The sequence below is a fragment of the Miscanthus floridulus genome, chromosome 19 (assembly GCF_019320115.1).
Source record: "Miscanthus floridulus cultivar M001 chromosome 19, ASM1932011v1, whole genome shotgun sequence".
NCBI lineage: Eukaryota > Viridiplantae > Streptophyta > Magnoliopsida > Poales > Poaceae > Miscanthus > Miscanthus floridulus.
Window position 1 is genome coordinate 42,096,173 of NC_089598.1, and position 8,795 is coordinate 42,104,967.

Sequence of the window (8,795 nt, forward strand, 5' to 3'; positions counted from 1 at the left end):
CTGCTTGCTCCCACGATGACAGCTGCAGTGGCGAATGGCACAGCGATTGTCAAGAGGAAATTGTCTAATATCTTTGCGAAGACTGTTTTGAGGTACTTGCCAATTGGTGATGAACTGTTTGCGGTGGTATATAGTAGGCGTTTCACGTGCAGTAGTGTGTGTAGAGGTACAGTGAAGATGGGGAGGAGGGGTCCCTGTGCGCGGTCCGAATTTAAAAGTGGAGATCCCCTGAGCTACCTGGTCACGTGTATATGCAACTGACAACCAACTAATAACCAACAACGGTTATGAATTTGCTTCAGTTACTTGCCACCCATTTGTGTACCAAGGAATTGTGCTACGCGTCATTGCTTCGTCGCATGCAATTCATGTACGCACATTGTTTTTGTGTCACCATTCAGGATACTGTCTTCATTGGATAGAGCGATACCCATTGTTGGGTTGCCACGTGCGCAGCGGCCGCGCAGGCACGGCCAGAACGGCGGTGGTTGGGCTCGACGCGGGTCCTGTATGGGCTCGGTGTTGGGCTCGTATATGTTTTTTTTCTTTTTTTTCTTTTATACTTACGCAGACGGACGTTGCACCGCCTGTGTTAATATCCATTAACATATCGTTAGATCGTAGACGGATTGGCTGCCTGCCTAGGTATATCCATTTTGACCGTCTCCAGAAAAAGTTTACGTAGTAGTGGGAGCTCTTGGCAAGTGGCAGGGCTCCCTTGGGACGGCGGCGGAGCTCCCTGGGGCCAGCGGCGATGCTCCCTCGGACCACAGACGACGGTCGGGAGCACGGTGGAGAAGACGAGCGAGAGAGAAGAGATTGACAGGTGGGGTCAGATGACATGTGGTACCAGCTCACAGCAGTTTTTTTCAAAAACCATAGCTGTTCAACCAAACGAATTTGAGCTTTCTCGCAGCCTACATAAAGCCCACAGCTCACATCAAAATTTTTAAAAGCGAGCTCAACCAAATAGGCCTATGTCATCACACCATCTAAATCTTACGGTCATTGGACCACTGCCCCTTGTCAAATGTATCCGCTAGTTAATTTGAATCTCCACGTACTCACCTATCAAGCCACACCTTAATTACCACTGATGAGTGCCACTTCTATGGGAAATGGATGGATGTACAACCGACTAGTTGAAATCACTACACCACACAATGCAAATTAGATCGCTTCTACATCTTGTGACTTCATGACGAAAGAAATCATTTGAAATTACTTCCAAATTCTTAGAGCCTGCGAGGTAATCACCTAGTTGTACTTTACTATTACGTTAACAAAATGAGTTTTCTTGTTCACTTTAGTTGGGACAACTAGTAGAGCAACCTGTGCTCCTGCTTTTACACGGGCTAGAACAATCTTAGAAACTAGCTGAACCCCCGCGTTGCCGTGGGCTTAACAGAGCTATCCTAGCTGAAAAAAGCAACTTGTATGGTATAAATGCAAATTAGGACACTTATCAACGGGTTGGCAAACAATTTGCTTGGCAATAATTTTATTGAAATAAGAACAGTGATGTTCAATCAATATTTATAGGGGCAAGATTGATCACTACAAAGTGAAATGGAACTTATAAGTGATAACAGAAAAATTATTTCTGAAACCAGCGACCATGGGAAGCAGTGTCTTAAAAGCACATATAGATAGTAGGCTATGTATCGGAAGTATTTACTCCGGTAATACGGACCAGCGTATTCATGCACAGGGATTCAGATGGGTAGCACACGAGACACATACTCTACACTGGTTCAGGTACATGGTATCCTACGTCCGGTTTGGAAGTAGATGTCTCCTTTGTTCGTATGCTCGGTTATAGGGGTGCTGATGTGAGCTATGCTCGGTTATAGGGGTGCTGATCCGGGGGTCCCTACCCCTCCTTATATAGTTTTGGGGTAGGGTTACAGAGGATCCGGTCGGTTAACAGATGTGTTTCCCAGTTCATTACATGAAAAGTACAACAGATCATTCGATCATATCCCATGGATATTGGAATGCCAGCTATCTACGCTTGATAACTTGATCATCACATTTGTTGCTTCGCCTGGTGCATGTGGGCCCTCATTCCTCGTCGTCTTTGGCCCTGTCATCAGGGCTTGGGCCGAAATATAGGCGGTGAGATATCTCAATCCCATATATTCGATTATAGCCCCCGTAGGACTTAGTGACGAGCCAGTCGATTGACTCTCATCCTTCAGGTACTACAATCTTATGTAGTCCTCGAGTGCCAGGGGCTCCCGATTAGCATCCCTCAGGTACAGAGGTTTGTAGGAAATTTGAAGGTGAACATCCTTTGGGTGCCTAGGGCACTCGAGTAGCTTGTTCCTCTCACGACGATTACTCCTCTGGTACCGAGGGTCTCCAGGCAGTCGATTCCTTCATGTGTTGAACACCTCTTAGGTACCAAGGGTATTCCCTTGATTGAATCTCTGTGAAGGTATGCTGACTCTTTAGGTATCTAAGCACACGTGCATGACCTTTGGTCCACCGGTCATTGCGCTTCATTAAATCTTGTTAAAGATAAGGATGAATGTGTCAGGGAATGTGAACCGCCTCGTCTTTTATGTCAAAGGAAGTGAAGGATTCTGCCAAATTATATAAGATTAAGTTGCTCAGTTCATCTCTATATTATGCTCAAGCTGAATCAAGCAATAAGACTTTGATCAAGTTAATTAAGAAAAAGATTGAGGACAATCCTAGGAGATGGCATGAGGTCTTGTCTAAGGCTTTGTGGGCTCATCGTATCTCTAGGCATGGTGCTAGTAAAATTACTCCCTTTGAGCTTGTTTATGGTCAAGAGGCCGTGTTACCCGTTGAAGTAAATTTGGATGCATGTAGACTTGCAAAGTAAAATGATTTATCCATTGTTATGTATCATGCTATCATGATGGATGATATCATTGAGGTGACTAATAAGAGATTACATGCTTTAAAGGAGATTGAGAAGGATAAAGCTAGAGTTGCAAGGGCCTATAACAAGAAAGTGAAAACCAAATCTTCCCAAGTTGGATATTTAGTGTGGAATACTATCCTACCTCTTGGGACGAAGAGCAACAAGTTTGGCAAGTGGTTTTCTAGCTGGGAAGGTCCATTGAAAGTGATCAAAGTGGTGTTTGGAAATTCATATATGCTAGAGACGTTGCAAGGTGAGCGTCTCCCTAGAGCAATTAATGGAAGGTATTTGAAAAAAAATACTTTCCAAGTGTTTGGGAAGAATCCTAAAGTGTTGTCCAAACAATGGATGATACATGTATTGCCCTTAGAACAAATATGGCTGATGTATACATCGCCCTTAGTAACTAGATAGCCAATGAGTTGGACATCATTGCTATTTTGTTGTTTATAGTTCCAGGTTCATCTAAAGCTTTACCTAAAAATAGGGGTATATGTTGACGATAAAAAATGGCTCAAGAGCTTTCCAAATATGTTAAAAACAAAGAGAGGATCCTAGAAGATATTTTGGATCATCACATTGGGCTTCAAGAAGCAAAGGGAGAGGAGATGGCGCCCTTCTCTGCCAAACCGGCCTAGCCGGCCTCCGTAACCTTCTAGGCCAGTTCCTACACTGCTAGTCACGCCCTGCTGGGCTGCTGCACCCCACCCCGATGAAATTGGCTGTCGTGGGTTAGTAACCATGACAAGCATCATGGTTGTTCATTGGATGTTAGAAGTTTGGGTCTCCGGTGGCTCGGCCACGCTCAAAAACACAAGAGAGGCAAGATGGTTTATCCTGGCTCGAGCTATCGAGGCCCTACATCCAATAGTGATGTGTTCTTCATGTTTAGGAGCACCTAAATTTGGGTTCTATCCTTACCTTTGCCGCTAAACTTGGCCAAGATAGCCTTCCTCCCCTATGGCATACTTGGTGGCGACATCCAAAAGCTCCCATGTTGTTCGTGGGGCCTCGCGTCTAAGCGCATGGACGAGCACCTCGTAAGTAGTGCCACAGGTGAAGGCGTTGATGACATCGGTGTTCATGACATTGGGATGCTCATTTTCCTTCTTGGAGAAGTGCTGAATGTACTCTCAGAGGGTCTCATTCGACCTTTGCCTGTAGTTACGTAGGTCCCATGAGTTATCGGTTCGAGTGTACCTTCCCTGGAAATGTCTGATGAAGATTGAGTGGAGGTTGGCCCTGCTTCGAATGCTGCCAGTGCCAAGCTGTTCGAGCCAAGCCCTCGCCGAGCTTGATAGGAGCAGGGTGATGTAGACTAGGCATGTTCGTTTGATAGGTTTGATAGCGTTGATTGGTGGAGACTCGACGTTCATGATCTAGGCTTCGAACCAAGTTTGATTCGGACCCCTGCAAGATCTTTCGATACGTTTGATAGCATCGATTGGTGGAGACTCAACGTTCATGATCTAGGCTTCGAACCAAGTTTGATTCGAACCCTAGGCAACCATTATACCACTGCTCTGTTGGTTATCAACCATGCGCAACATGATTGACCTCGTCGAGAAGGCTTGCCTGCAAGCGAATCGAGAACACAAGCAAGAACAGATAAATACAATCTAAAATTGCAAATAAATATGGGGCTTATGAATCTTGTAAGGAGTTCAAGTCTTTATTTGAAAGGACTAATCACCATAGGCGAGAAAGATCAAGAAGAGGGGCCCTAGTTTCATAGCAAATGATCTTGGCGATACAGTTGCAGCAAACAATATTTGTTTCACATGGAAAACAAGAACGCAACAAAACCCAACCCTAATGAGAGTGATAGTAGCATAATATAGAATCTTGGGCGTCAACCCCCCTAGACGCGCCCCCTAATGGGCTCAAACGTGATACACGGTCCAATGGACCAAAAGATAGTGTCGCAACACCCTGACAGATTCTGGATGCTGATTTGTTTTGATGATTCTTGTTGACTCAAGAAGAATTTTGACGTGAAACCAAAGCAATTGGATAGATTATCAAGTTATCTTTCCAAGCATATCTAGATCGTCAAAAACAGAGTCCGTATGCACCCTAGGCATTGATTTTACCTAGGATAGCTTCTAGAACCCTAGATGGACCCCAACTCAAGTTGGACTAGGCCTCCGCCATGGTGCAGACGAGTTGGACACCCACACTGGTCCTCCTCTCGGCGTGCACTTGATGGCATGATGTCCTCATCATAGGGGGAGGTACTGGACCATGAAGTCATCACCTGACCCTCCAGCCCTCATCGTGAGCCGATAGTCTTCGAGCCAGTGGTCGGGGTTGGTTTCCCCGTTGTACTTGATGATGTGGCTCAGATCTAGGTGGCCTCTGAGCCCAAGCACTTTTGTCCCTGAATGCCTAGGGGCCATACTTTGTCACACACATCCCATTTCTTCTCTAATCTAGTTGGGCATGGGAGGTCTATGGGCGGAGGGCTTGACCCTCCACTCTTGTCAGGGCTTGGCACCTCTAGTTCTTGGGCGATCAGAGCTATCGATGGAGGTGTCACTATTGTTGCCTCCCGTTGGTAGGGCACATGCATCAGAGCGACCCTTATCTAAGGTTGGCATCGACTAGGATGGCATGGAAGCATCATCATGGCGGTGGGATGTCGAGCTCTCCGCCTGCTACTCGATGGCGATGTGAAGGAGTTGCCTTTCCTCATGGAGCTTCTTGTTGGCCTTCGGATCCAACATGTTGGAGATGTCTCTAAGGAGACAACGGCGGCTGCCATGTTGTACACTGTAGGAATGAAGCATAGCGAGCTTGGTGCCCCCATGCGATTGTCATTGTCATGAAGAGTGGGTTGCTAATGCCATGTTGTAGGCTGCATGAGCGAAGCATAGCGTGCTTGGTGCCCCCATACAGTTGTTGTTGTCACAAAGAGTGGCTTGCTATTGGTCCATCTCCTCCCACCTCTCGAGCTTAGCTTTGGTAGTGTCGAGATTCATTTGCTAGGACTAGAGGCGCATAGCCTTCTCCTTGAGGTAGGCTGAATGGCTTGTGGGGCTCAGATCCTAGAGGCGTGAGCTCTAGGGCATCATTGTTGGTGGCCCCATCACCAACGAAGAAGCACACGTGGGGGGGGGAGAAGTAGCTGGCATCATTGGAGGCATACTCTAGGCCATACGCCAAGAGGACCTCGAGTAAGTTGTGTAGAGAGGAGACATCAGTCCCTGTTGTGCTAGAGAGGATGACACCATGCGATGCCTCCTGACTGACGAGGTGTGCCAATTCAAGCTAGAACAACATCGCCACATTCTGGATTCCATACAACAGGTCTAGTAGGTAGTACTAGATGCGGTCGAGCGTCACATGTGGCGATTTGGTAGTGGATGTTCACTAGCATGTAGAACATTTGGCGGCGTTCTGACATGGTAGGGGTTCGGCCCTAGCCCGAGCTAGATCTATCGGGTGAGGACTTCGAGGTCTGCTCCTAGAAGTCCTATCAGGGGACATGATGTTGGGGACTCGTTGTCCACTGGCGCGGTCTCCTTGAGGTGACAAAGCTCGCTATAGCAGTCAGCGATGTAGGCCAAGCTCCCAAACTTGAGTACTTGGCAAGGGATGAAGGTGCCAGCGACAACGATGACCTTACTAGAAAAGCAGACGCTGCCTTCTAGGGTATCACCGCCTGCTCCAGCGATGTGGCGGGTGTCTCTATGAAATGATCCTGATTTTCGCGAAGGGAAATCTAGAGATTTGAACCATAATGTGAAAGTCCTAGAAGATCATTCTATCACATTATCGAATAACAGTCGATATCGTAGTCAAACATCGAATACATGTCTTACATAGTACAATAGAAAGGTTTACTAACTATTACATCACCACTTAGATGAATCACATAGAGCACACATCATCTGGAATAGCATCAGAGAGAACGACAACAAGTGCAGACTTCATCTTCTCAACCAAACTTGAGCGAAGGACAAGACCTCTAATTCTCCCAATCATCTCTCTAGAAGTCATACTCACACTCGTGACCTACCAAACAATTATCAGTATGATTTGTACTGGTCAGTGGCTCCCACCCTATGCTTTGTGTTTGCTTTGTGGAAAGTGGAATGCAAGGGTAGAGCAAAAGACCTATTTATGGATGTAGTTTCCTATGCGAGTGTAATCAAAGTTTTATAATAATTCATCAAGTTTTAACCCATCTCATCCACACATTCACCCATCCCATCACACAAATCTCACCACACTGTCACTCTCTAGACAGCAAGGACAACTCCCTCTCAGTGCCTTGCCTCAATGGCCACAGCCATAATCCAACAACATACCCAGGGGAAAGGAGAAGAAAGGACTCCTCTCACTAATCAAGGGAAGCATAGGTCATAGGAATGTTCATATGCATGGACAAGGCTATACGTATAGTTTGATCAACTCTGTAGAGCGTGTACACCTAGAACCACAAGATAACCATCATCGATGCTAATCATCATCTAGGCTGATGCTAGGCTACCTTCCAAACCAGTGTGATGCCACCCTACCACTCATCCCTGAGTCACCTCAGAGTCCATCGGCACGCTGAGACTATGAGACACAATACCAGGCCCTCAAGGTCACTAGGCTATCTTAGGAGGGTGTGAGCCATATGCATGTACATCCCTACACTATCCGCTATCAACCTAGTAGTAGTGGTACCACCTTAGCAGGTTAACATCCGTTCCTCACCCATTAGGGACGAGTGGCGTGCATGAAGGGTCCTATGATACGGTTCTCTTTACATACCATCCTATGATCTGGTTCTCTTGACATACTAGTCCTTAGGGGGACCAGACAACACATCTTCTCAGTGGGAATAACCAACACCCCGTGCTTCAATGGCACCTCCATCTCGAGGACTTGCCCCATGAAGAGTCACCTCCTCAGGACATACTCCTCTCACATGTACCTGCCAAAAGTACCTCACATAGGGGATGCTTAGGTCACACCCCTGTGGCAAGACTCGTCCAAAGACTCATCATAGAATCTTTTCCAGTCGACTCAACTCTCAACCAAAACACAAGCCAAGATATCCCCAAGTTCTTACCACATTATCGGCACCATGTGCCTTAGCCACTCACAAACAGTCCTCCACCAAGCATAACATCATAGATGTAATGCATAGTTGAAGTAAGCAGTAAGCGAGTGTCTAGCCTATTAGCGGGTGTGCAGGGGTAAAGGTTGCGTCAAGGTAATGTCTTCAAGCAATTCTACCTTGCAACCAATTTCACAACATTTGTTTGAAAGTAAAGCACTAGTAGCTACATCATTGCATGTCTAGTGGGATTCTATGAGGTTGGGTGGGATGTGGCACCTATGATCAGATCATCTCCAAGCTCCTTAGTGTAGTCGAGGTCGTCCTCCTCAGCCTGAAGGTCCTTCGGGTCTCCAAACAAGACATATAGCCACGATAAGTGACTCCCATAGACATTCATAAAGAAGAAATGGAAAACTAAAAGATCCAAAAGCACTCAAACATAAGCCTATGACGTAGAGCTTAATTTTAGAAAAATTTGGACATTGGTTTCATATTTTCTGAGGTCAGATGAATTTTCTATGAATTTCCTAAGTTTAACCTATTTTCTAAAAAAGAAAAGGACAGATTAATCCTGGGCTTGACACGTGGCGATTCTGGTTGGATGAGGCGTCTATAGTCACTGACAGATGGGTCATAGGCTCGCAGTGGCTAACAGGTGGGGCCAGTCAATGGGCAACTGATCTCTTGTCAATGGTCAACGTTGATCGGGCCTAGACTAGGGTTGGCAGGTCAGGTCATGGGCCGGATATGGACCTGGCCTAGACACATGTCAGCTATGCACAGGCTACCCACGTGGTGCTATTTGGCTTCTAACAAGCCTTTGTCCATGGGCTACGGCTCATG